Below are 9,787 nucleotides of genomic sequence, written 5' to 3'. Positions count from 1 at the left end.
GGTTTCACCATTTTGACCAGGATAGTCTCGATCTCTTGACCTCGTGATCCACCCGCCTCGACCTCCCAAAGTGCTGGGATTACAGGCGTGAGCCACCGCGCCCGGCACACTGTCACATTTCAATTCCTCTCTGGGCCCGATAACTAAAGCATTACTCAGATGAAAGTTTATTTTCTTTCTCAGAATGAAATTAGTTTTCTTGGTATGATTGTCCCTTATAATGTCTTTTTCCCATGCTTAGAAAATCGCCTCAGATAATTACATCATTTCTCTCTAGAAACTAAGACTGTTTTTTTTGTTTTAATCTTAGTCATGTTTTACTACATCATTTGTCTGTGTGCACACCACTTAGATTTAAGATGAAAATTAGAGTAAAATCAAGGAAAATCCCAAACAGTATATAATTCTCGCAGACATGTTAAAACCAACTTGCTCATTCACGTTGTGAATATATAATCAGATACTACATATATAATATATTACATTTATAATAGGCTATTGCTTATTTGGAGAGTGGGCATACTATTTTAAAAAGTAAGGCCAGGCATGGTGGCTCATGTCTGTAATCCCAGTACTTTGGGAGGCTGAGGAGGGTGGATTACAGGTCAGGAGCTTGAGACCAACCCTGTCTCTACTAAAAATACAAAATATATATATATATATATATATATATATATATATATATATATATGGCCAGGTATGGTGGCGGGCACCTCTAGTACCAGCTACTTGGGAGGCTGAGGCAGGAGAATCTCTTGAACCTGGGACGCGGAGGTTGCAGTGAGCCAAAATCACACCACTACACTCCAGCCTGGGTGACAGAGCAAGACTCAGTCCCAAAAGCAAAAGCAAAAAAACCTCAACTTTTTTGTATTTACATCAAGTAATACATTTGATGTTTTCTTTCTTTTTTTTTACATCCCCACCCCGCAGTATGATGTTTCTAAAGTGTGTAATCACACAGTTGATACTATTTCTTGGTGTATATTAAGGCTCTATTGCTGCAGGCAAGTTAACCTGACTTATAAGATCTTTGGTTATCTGAATATCCTTAACAGAAATGAGAAATGGATTTGAGAAATGAACGAATACCACAAGGCAAATGTGACCTATTGTTTGCTTGTTAATTTGGAGACAGTTTCATTGAGTCAACCACTGTATGTTTCCCACATTTTAATCATGACAGATTTTTTAAAAAGTAGTGCTGTTTGCTTTTAAAATTATTATTTTAGAAATTGTTTAAATAAACAATGTTTAATTAAATTAAAATAACATTTTAATTTAATACTTAAAAGTTACTGTTTTAAATTGAGGTGTAGTTTAGATACAATAATATGAACCGGCCTCAATTGTTCAGTTTAAGGAATAAATTTGATAATTTTATGTCCCCATGAAATAGTCATGCAAAACTAGCTGTAGAACATTTCTATCACTCCAGAAAGTTCTGTTGTGGTACCATGCACTTTTAAAATTAAAAGCCACCGAAGTGTATGCTTTAAAAGGATAAATTTTATATGAATGGTGTCTCCTCCCCACACACACACAAAAGAATTTGCCTCACATCTACTTGCTTGCTATGTCACTTGCAGAAATAATGGAGGCTAGCATAATTTTTTTGTATCATATGAAGTACCCGACTGTTCCGTGCAGGAAACGCGAGAGGGGAGAAGAAAAGACACACACACAATGCCTTTAAGGCTAAACAGCCTTTATCCCATGTAAATGACAGTGCAGATGCAAGAAGCAAATGATATAATAATAAGCAGATTGATATAATAAGCAAATTGCAATGGAAAGGGGAGAAAGGAAAATAAATTTACATTCACCAGACTATGGTGGATTCACCACCAGACTGAGAGGCAATAGCCTGGGCTCCAGAGCTGGCCGCCTGTCCGTGTACAGACAAGGAGCGGTCTCACAGAGCTTCGGTGCAGTCTGGAACCCCAGCTCTTTTTGTAACAGGTTATTTGGCATGAGGCCCAGTCACCTTCGTGACTGGGACAAAAAGGTCAACTTGCTTCTGCGATTGCCTATTGTTTTTCAATAACTAACATATGGGAATAGATTGAAATAGAGACTTTTCCGAAACAGCACTGGTGCAAGGGGCTCACACAACCTGTTCTGGGACTTGGTGACCATTGCTTGTGTCCATATTCAATTGAATTCAAATTTAATATTTAACTTTTCCTCCACACCAACCCCAAATATAACATTCAATTTACTTTTTTCTAAAACAGAAAATTGGGAGTTCCTGAACACTGTAAGAAATACAGCTGCCAGGTGTGGTGGCTCACGCCTGAAATCCCAGCACTTTGGGAGGCCGAGGTAGGTGAATCACCTGAGGTCAGGCGTTCAAGATCAGCCTGACCAGCATGATAAAACCCCATATCTACTAAAAATACTAAAAATTAGCTGAGTGTGGTGGCATGCACCTGTAATCCTAGCTACTCAGAGGCTGAGGGAGGAGAATTGCTGATGCAGAGGTCGCAGTGAACTGAGATTGCACCACTGCACTCCAGCCTGGGCAACGAGATCAAAACTAGGAAAAAAAAAAAAAGGAAAGAAAAGAAAAGAAATGCACCAAGGCCAGTTAGGCCAGGCAGTGCTTTGGTCTACCACTGCAGGGACAATAAATAGGCTTTTCTGGGCTCTGGGAAACAGAGAAGGACATTGAGTTTACCTGGCATCTAAGTGATATAAATTTATCCTCCACAGAGGAAGGGCCTAGCCTGAATGTAAAAGTTACCACAGCCACAAGACCATCCTGGCAATAAATCCTCTCCAGGACAAGATGCAAACGAGTGAGGCAGGAGTGTGCAGTTAACTTCACAGCTAGATTATCACCATCTGCTTTACAAACTCCACCTCCACTGGTGAATGTCAGAGCTAACCCAGAGAGCAGGGAACCCTCCATGCCACCAAATCAAAGCCTCCCAAACCATACTGGAAATCTGGCTAACTTTCTCCCAAGAACAGCAGTTCTCAAACCTCAGCTGTGCGTCAGAATCCTGGAAGGCATGTTAAAATGTGGGCTGCTGAGCCCTAACCCCAAAGTTGTTGCTTCATTAGTCTGGGCTGCGATCCAAGTATTTGGGTTCCAAACAAGTTCTCAGGTGAAGCTGACACTCCTGATCTGGGGACCACACTTTTTTAAATCGATTAAAAAAAAAAAAAAACTTTTAATTTTTTTTAGAGACAGGGCCTCACTCTTTCAGCCAGGCTGGAGTGCAGTGGCCTGATCATAGCTCACTGCAGCCTCAAACTCCTGGGCTCAAGCAATCCTCCCACCTCAGCCTTCTGAGTAGCTGGGACTACAGGCATGCACCACCATACCTAGCTAATTGTTTTAAAATATTTTTTAAAGATGGGCATCTCACTGTGTTGCCCAGGCTGGTCTTGAATTCTGGGCCTCAATCTATCCTCCAGCCTCAGCCTCCCAAAGTGTTGGGATTACAGGCGTGAGCCACTGCACTCGCCTGGGACTGCACTGTGAGAACCATGGTGCTAAAGCTTTCTACTCCTTGTAACATTTGGTACTTGAGAATTCTCACACAGTCATATTTTAGGACAGTCCTAACCTGTCAGTCATAGCCATGCTATCTGGAGAGCAGGATCAAGCCAGGCATGGAAGACCCAAGGGTGGGAATGCCTGTCCCAGCTAGGCTGCTCCGGCCACTGTTCAGACAGGCTCATCCAGCACCCTAACCTGAGGAGCCGTGGGATTAATCGGGTGTATAGATAGCTGCATTTGCATTTGTGAACATTGTGTGGGTAGCAGAGATAACAGTTCTGACCAGCCATGTCAGAAGAGTCTGGTGATGCTTCTGCCAGCGACAATCAATCTCACATGAATTCAGTTTCACAGCGTCTCTGTGGGCCAGGACCAAGCAGACAGGTTAGCACCTGGATCCAGGCTCTGCCAATCAATCAAAAACTGTGTGACCCACGCAAGTTTCCCTACTTCTCAGAACCTCACTTTGCAAAGAACTCATTACTTTACAAGGGTAAACCTGTGGAGTAGGTCAGTATTTGGAAATGTTTTAAGCGAGATATTTCTTGCCTGCATTTTTTCCCTCATTTCTCTTCTCCCCTCCGACTTTAAACCAGGAACATTCCTTACTTCAGGGTGAGGGCTGAAGTTTCGAGAACAGTCCGGCTCCAGGTGGAGTTGGCCGACGGGCAGCATCAGCATTACCTGAGAGGGAGGCAGATTCTGGGACCACAGCCCACATCTCCTGAAGCTCAATCTGTCTCTGGGGATGAGGCTGAGAAATCTGTTTTAACACATAACCTCCTCAGGTTATTACACACAGGTAAGGACTGGGCAGCTCTGGCCTAGAACAAAAAGTTTCAATGTAGAAGCTTCAGAAGACATAGTTGACAGCATGGTCTGAAAACCAGCATGCATGTATATGTCACATGCAGTATGTTGAGAAGGGGTTTTTCTTTGGAGGCCAAAGCTTAGGAAACCAATCACAAAGTTCATCTTACAAGTCATGGTGTCAGGAAGGATTTGTGTGGATGCCCTCTCTATCCCTAAAGGGAGAACAGCTGGATCAGCAGAAAGGAGAACAGGACCAGATTGGGTGAGATTAGATCTTGGAGGACTTACAGGGTGCAGCCCCCTTCTCGCCCCATAAGGCCCTGGCTTGAAAAGGTTTACTGGGTGGGTCAGACTGTCCCCCAAGAGCTTGAAGTAAGAGACAGAGTTCCAGCTTGAGGAGGAAAGAAAGGGCTGAGAGGCCATCACGGGGCACCTGGTGCCCCAATTTATGGAGGGAGTAGAGATGGAAAGGGAGCCAGTCTGGAGAAAGAACTGCACACAAAGACAGAAGGAAGCCGAGGCGGGACCACACGTGTCCAGGGCTGGCAGGATTATTATCATGAGCCAGCAGCCCTGAAAAGCCGTGAGGGCAGCTTCAGAGGCAAAGCGTGGGTGGGAACAGTCGTCGCCCTGTCCTGAGTGGTGAGAGACAGTGTGGCCTCTGCTGGTTACTCCAGGCCTGCCTGTGATAACCTGCCCTGCACTAATCCTGGAGAAGGTTCTATCTGGGTTTGTCCCATGCAGACCCATGGCCGTGGAGGAGCTGGCACTGAGGAGGGCATCCCCACAGGGCTCTCTGGCCCAGGAAGGGGCCCGGGAAGCACCTGGCTCCACTGTCCTGAGGGATTGAGCAATCTGGGTGTGTCCCTGCAGTTCCTGGAGAGCTGGCTCATTCCTTCTCTCCTCTCCAGAAACAAACTCAGACGCCCATGGTGAGGTCAGTTTCAGTTGAAGCTGCTTTGCATTAAAAAAAAAAAAACAAAACATCTGTTTCCTCTTGATGGGAATACTTACGCCGAAAAGCTTTTTGAGCATGGCTTTGATGGCTGTGTGGTCAGGAGATGCAGGTTTTTCTCTTGCTTTGCAGGACCTTGGGGAAATCACTCAACCAGCTAACGTGTGTCAGTGCTCACCGTGCGCCAGGCATCTTTGAATCCTCCCCACAGCCCTTGAGGCTTTTTCGATAATGCTGAGAGGTGGGTGCTTTGCCTGGCTGCATGGCCCTATAATCAGCAGAGCTGGGATTTGGTCCTGGGGGTTCAGGATGAAGCCAAGTGTTAAGAGCATCTCCGAGATTCCTCCCCGTGCCCAAACTTCCCGCTTCCCTAGTTTGAAGTCACTGGCCATCTGACCGTGGGACACTATGGCTTAGGCTGGCCACACTTGCTCTCATCTTGGGAGCTAGGATGTCGCAGATGGCTGCATCCCGCCATGACCATGGGAAAACAGCTTCACTTGCCCCGAAGCTTCCTTTACAGGGAGAATGGGGTGAGACACCACAGCAGCCACAGCAGAGGTGTGGGTCTCACCACCTGCTTATGTGTTTCTTTAAGGGCAGAGACCTTGTCTTCTCACTTTTGTATAACTGCCCTCTACCCCATGCTGCAGGGTACATGCCTTGTCTTCTCACTTTTGTATAACTGCCCCTCTACCCCATGCTACAGGGTACATGCCTTGTGTTCTCACTTTTGTATAACTGCCCCTGTACCCAATGCTACAGGATACATGGCTTGTGTTCTCACTTTGGTATAACTGCCCCTCTACCCCATGCTGCAGGGTATATGCCTTGTGTTCTCACTTTTGTATAACTGCCCCTCTACCCCATGCTGCAGGGTATATGCCTTGTGTTCTCACTTTTGTATAACTGCCCCTCTACCCCATGCTGCAGGGTACATGCCTTGTGTTCTCACTTTTGTATAACTGCCCTCTACCCCATGCTACAGGATACATGCCTTGTGTTCTCACTTTTGTATAACTGCCCCTCTACCCCATGCTGCAGGGTACATGCCTTGTGTTCTCACTTTTGTATAACTGCCCCTCTACCCCATGCTGCAGGGTACATGCCTTGTGTTCTCACTTTTGTATAACTGCCCCTGTACCCCATGCTGCAGGGTACATGGCTTGCGTTCTCACTTTTGTATAACTGCCCTCTACCCCATGCTGCAGGGTACATGCCTTGTGTTCTCACTTTTGTATAACTGCCCCTGTACCCCATGCTGCAGGGTACATGCCTTGTGTTCTCACTTTTGTATAACTGCCCCTCTACCCCATGCTGCAGCGGTTGGTGCTCCTTAAATATTTCTGATTGGCCGGGCGCGGTGGCTCAAGCCTGTAATCCCAGCACTTTGGGAGGCCGAGGCGGGTGGATCACGAGGTCAAGAGATCGAGACCATCCTGGTCAACATGGTGAAACCCCGTCTCTACTAAAACTACAAAAAATTAGCTGGGCATGGTGGCGCGTGCCTGTAATCCCAGCTACTCAGGAGGCTGAAGCAGGAGAATTGCCTGAACCCAGGAGACGGAGGTTGCGGTGAGCCGAGATCGCGCCATTGCACTCCAGCCTCGGTAAAAAGAGCGAAACTCCGTCTCAAAAAAAAAAAAAAAAAAAAAAAAAAAAAAAAAAAAAAAAAAAAAAAAAAAAAAAAAAAAAAAAAATTTCTGATTAAGCCCACTGACAAATCGTTTGCAAAGATACATTCTACAGTTGAGCTCTGGCACACTTACTCATGAGATTTTTAAGTATTCATTTATTCAACAAATATTTATGTATATATTTATTTTGTTTCACTTTAAAAATTACTTTTCTTGAGGGAGGGCTTTCCAACAAAAACCAGAAAGCCTGCTAGACAAAGTCTAAAAGGGCTCTAACACTTTGACAAATATTTAAATGAGCATCTACTGTCTGCCAGGCACACACCAGGTGATAAATGGTCCAATGGTGAGCAAAGCAATAGCTCCTCATGGGGTTACAGTCTTGTGGGGGAAGAAATAAACTAATCAGTTTCCCAAATGCACATAAAGTGACAGCTATGAGAAGTTGACTGAAGGAAAGGGTCATAGGACTACGGAGGCATAGGCAAGAGGCCTGCCTGGGCTTCAGGGAGGCATCCCTGAGTGAAGGCTTGCACATTGATCCAGCCAGCATCCAGTAGGGACCACGTTCCAAAGAGAGCTGCCTCCTTTCCTTCCTTCCCCTCCCTCCCTCCTTCCCTTTACTTCCTTCCTTCTTTCCTCCTTTCCTCCCTCCCTATCTCCCTCCTTCCCTTCCTTCTTTTCTTTCTTTCATTTTTTTGAGATAGGATCTCACTCTGTCTCCCAGGCTCAAGTGCGGTTGTGAGATCCTAGCTCACTGAAGTTTCGAACTCCTGGGCTCAGGCGATCCTCCTGCCTCAGCCTCCTCGGTAGCTGGGACTACAGGTACATGCCACCATGCCCAGATAATTTTTAAAAGTTTATAGTAAAGATGAGGTCTCACTATGTTGCCCAAGCTGGTCTCAAACTCCTGGCCTCAAGCAATCTGCCCGTCTCTGCCTCCCGAAGTGCTGGCATTACAGGTGTGATCCACTGCACCCGGCCCAGAGGAGCTCCTTTTCTAGTAGGCGGGTGGATCCTCTATGCAATGATAGAAATTAAATAAATGCCCATTCAAACTGTTTGGAGGCAACACTAACACCAATTCAGTTATCAAAAATAAATAAAAATATGAAACTTACCATTGACAAATCTATAGGGAAATAGGCAAAAATCATATATTGCTAGGAGCACTGCAACTTAGTTCAACTTTTTTTTGAGGACAACCTGGCAATATGTAGCCAGAGTTTTATATACTGCACCCTAGGGTTTCACTTCGGGGAGGAATTTCTCTCTTCTCTTCTTTGTCTTCTCTTCTCTTCTCCTCCTCCTCTTCTTCTTCTTCTCTCTCTCTTTCTCTCTTCTTTTTTTTGTGAGACTGAGTCTCGCTCTGTCACCTAGGCTGTAGTGCAGTGGTGTGATCTCGGCTCACTGCAACCTCCACCTCCCGGGCTCAAGTGACTCTCATGCCTCAGCCTCCTGAGTAGCTGGGTTTACAGGTGTGTGCCACCACACCTGGCTAAGTTTTGTATTTTTGGTAGAGATGGGGTTAAACTATGTTAGCCAGGCTGGTCTTGAACTCCTGACCTCAAGTGATCCTCCCGTCTTGGCCTCCCAAAGTGCTGGGATTACAGGCGTGAGCCACTGCACCTGGCCAGTTTGAAGAGTATTTCAAAAGAAAATGCAGTGGTATTTATAATAACAAAAATTTAAAGGAAATGAGTTAATATCCAATACAAGGGAACACTATATTATGTGAAAGTCAGTAATATATAAATACATGGATTGCAGCAGGCACTGATGGGTTGTGGTTGTTTACACGCCTTCCTGATCATGGACATCACCTCCTGGGATGCTCACATCACTTCTATGAGGAACAGGAAGCTCCGGGCATCCAGCTGGTGAGGGCAAGAGTCCTGTGTGCCCCACATGACACCATGTTGTCAACTTCCATCTCACTGGGCCCTGAGCTGTCTGTGCTCCTGAGGGGGCTGTGGGGCATGGTGACACTCCCCAGTGGGCGAGGAAACTGAGGTCACTGTCTGCCTTCAACACTTGTCCCTGAGTCACTGCCTGGGCCTGGGTAGGGGAAATCCAGCCCCTGCCTGCTGCAGCCACTCAGCCTGGCATCCCTCGCTCTGGTGGATGTCACTGTTCTGAGGGCATCAAGCAGTGTGACGGTGAAGCCCCGTGCCCTCTCCTGACAGCTGCCCCTGCCCCGCGGAGCCTGCCTGCTGGGACGGGGAGGAGGGGGTGCCAGCTCCTCCTATCCATGTCTATAGCACACAAGCTGCCTGCCCAGGGTCCTCAAATCAGCTATCTTCACTCTGACCTGCAGGTCTCGGCTCCTGCAGACTGCGAGCTGGGTGCCTTCCTTCTACAGAACACACGCCCCCTTGCAAGGAAACCACGGAATTTCCCCAGCAAGGAGTCTTCTGCAACTCCAGGCCACAGGAAGGTCACAAATGGTCAGAAAAGGAGCGAATGCGAGGAGGAAGCACCAGCCCCTCCCATGTTGTCTGGGGCCCCTCCCAAGGGGACAGGAAATCGCCATAAACAGGACGCAGAGCATCCAGGGAGCGTCTGGGCTGCAGGTAGGTGTCGCCTTATACACTTTACACCAGGCGCCTCCCACCTCCTCAGTTAGAACCTCCAGAACCAATCACTTCGGAATCTCCGGGGCAGGACCTGGGGGCATCCATGGTTTTTAAAGCCTCCAGGTGTTCACAATGTGCAGGCAAGGTTCAAGGCCACTAACTTAAACCCTCAAATTCTTACCCCAGATCTCTCTTTAGTTTGGGGTGTGCTACTTTCCCGTCTGTGAAAATCCTGTTTGTCCTACAGGGCACATCTCAGCCGCCCCCTCTTTGGTGAAGCCTTCCTTGACTTTCT

The 9,787-nt window shown here is 46.7% G+C and overlaps 1 non-coding gene across 1 annotated transcript; it reads right to left on the bottom strand.

Annotated features, from left to right (window-relative positions):
- Nucleotides 1-7,135: 7,135 nt before the first annotated feature.
- Nucleotides 7,136-7,197, bottom strand: LOC119473896. The gene has a single exon (XR_005203152.1). It is a non-coding gene; the product is annotated as a U7 small nuclear RNA (small nuclear RNA).
- Nucleotides 7,198-9,787: the final 2,590 nt, after the last annotated feature.

Source organism: Cebus imitator, unplaced genomic scaffold (genome assembly GCF_001604975.1).
Source record: "Cebus imitator isolate Cc_AM_T3 unplaced genomic scaffold, Cebus_imitator-1.0 Scaffold9, whole genome shotgun sequence".
Taxonomy (NCBI): Eukaryota; Metazoa; Chordata; class Mammalia; order Primates; family Cebidae; genus Cebus; species Cebus imitator.
The sequence above is the reverse complement of the archived record's forward strand: the minus strand, read 5'-3'. Positions and strand labels throughout refer to the sequence as shown.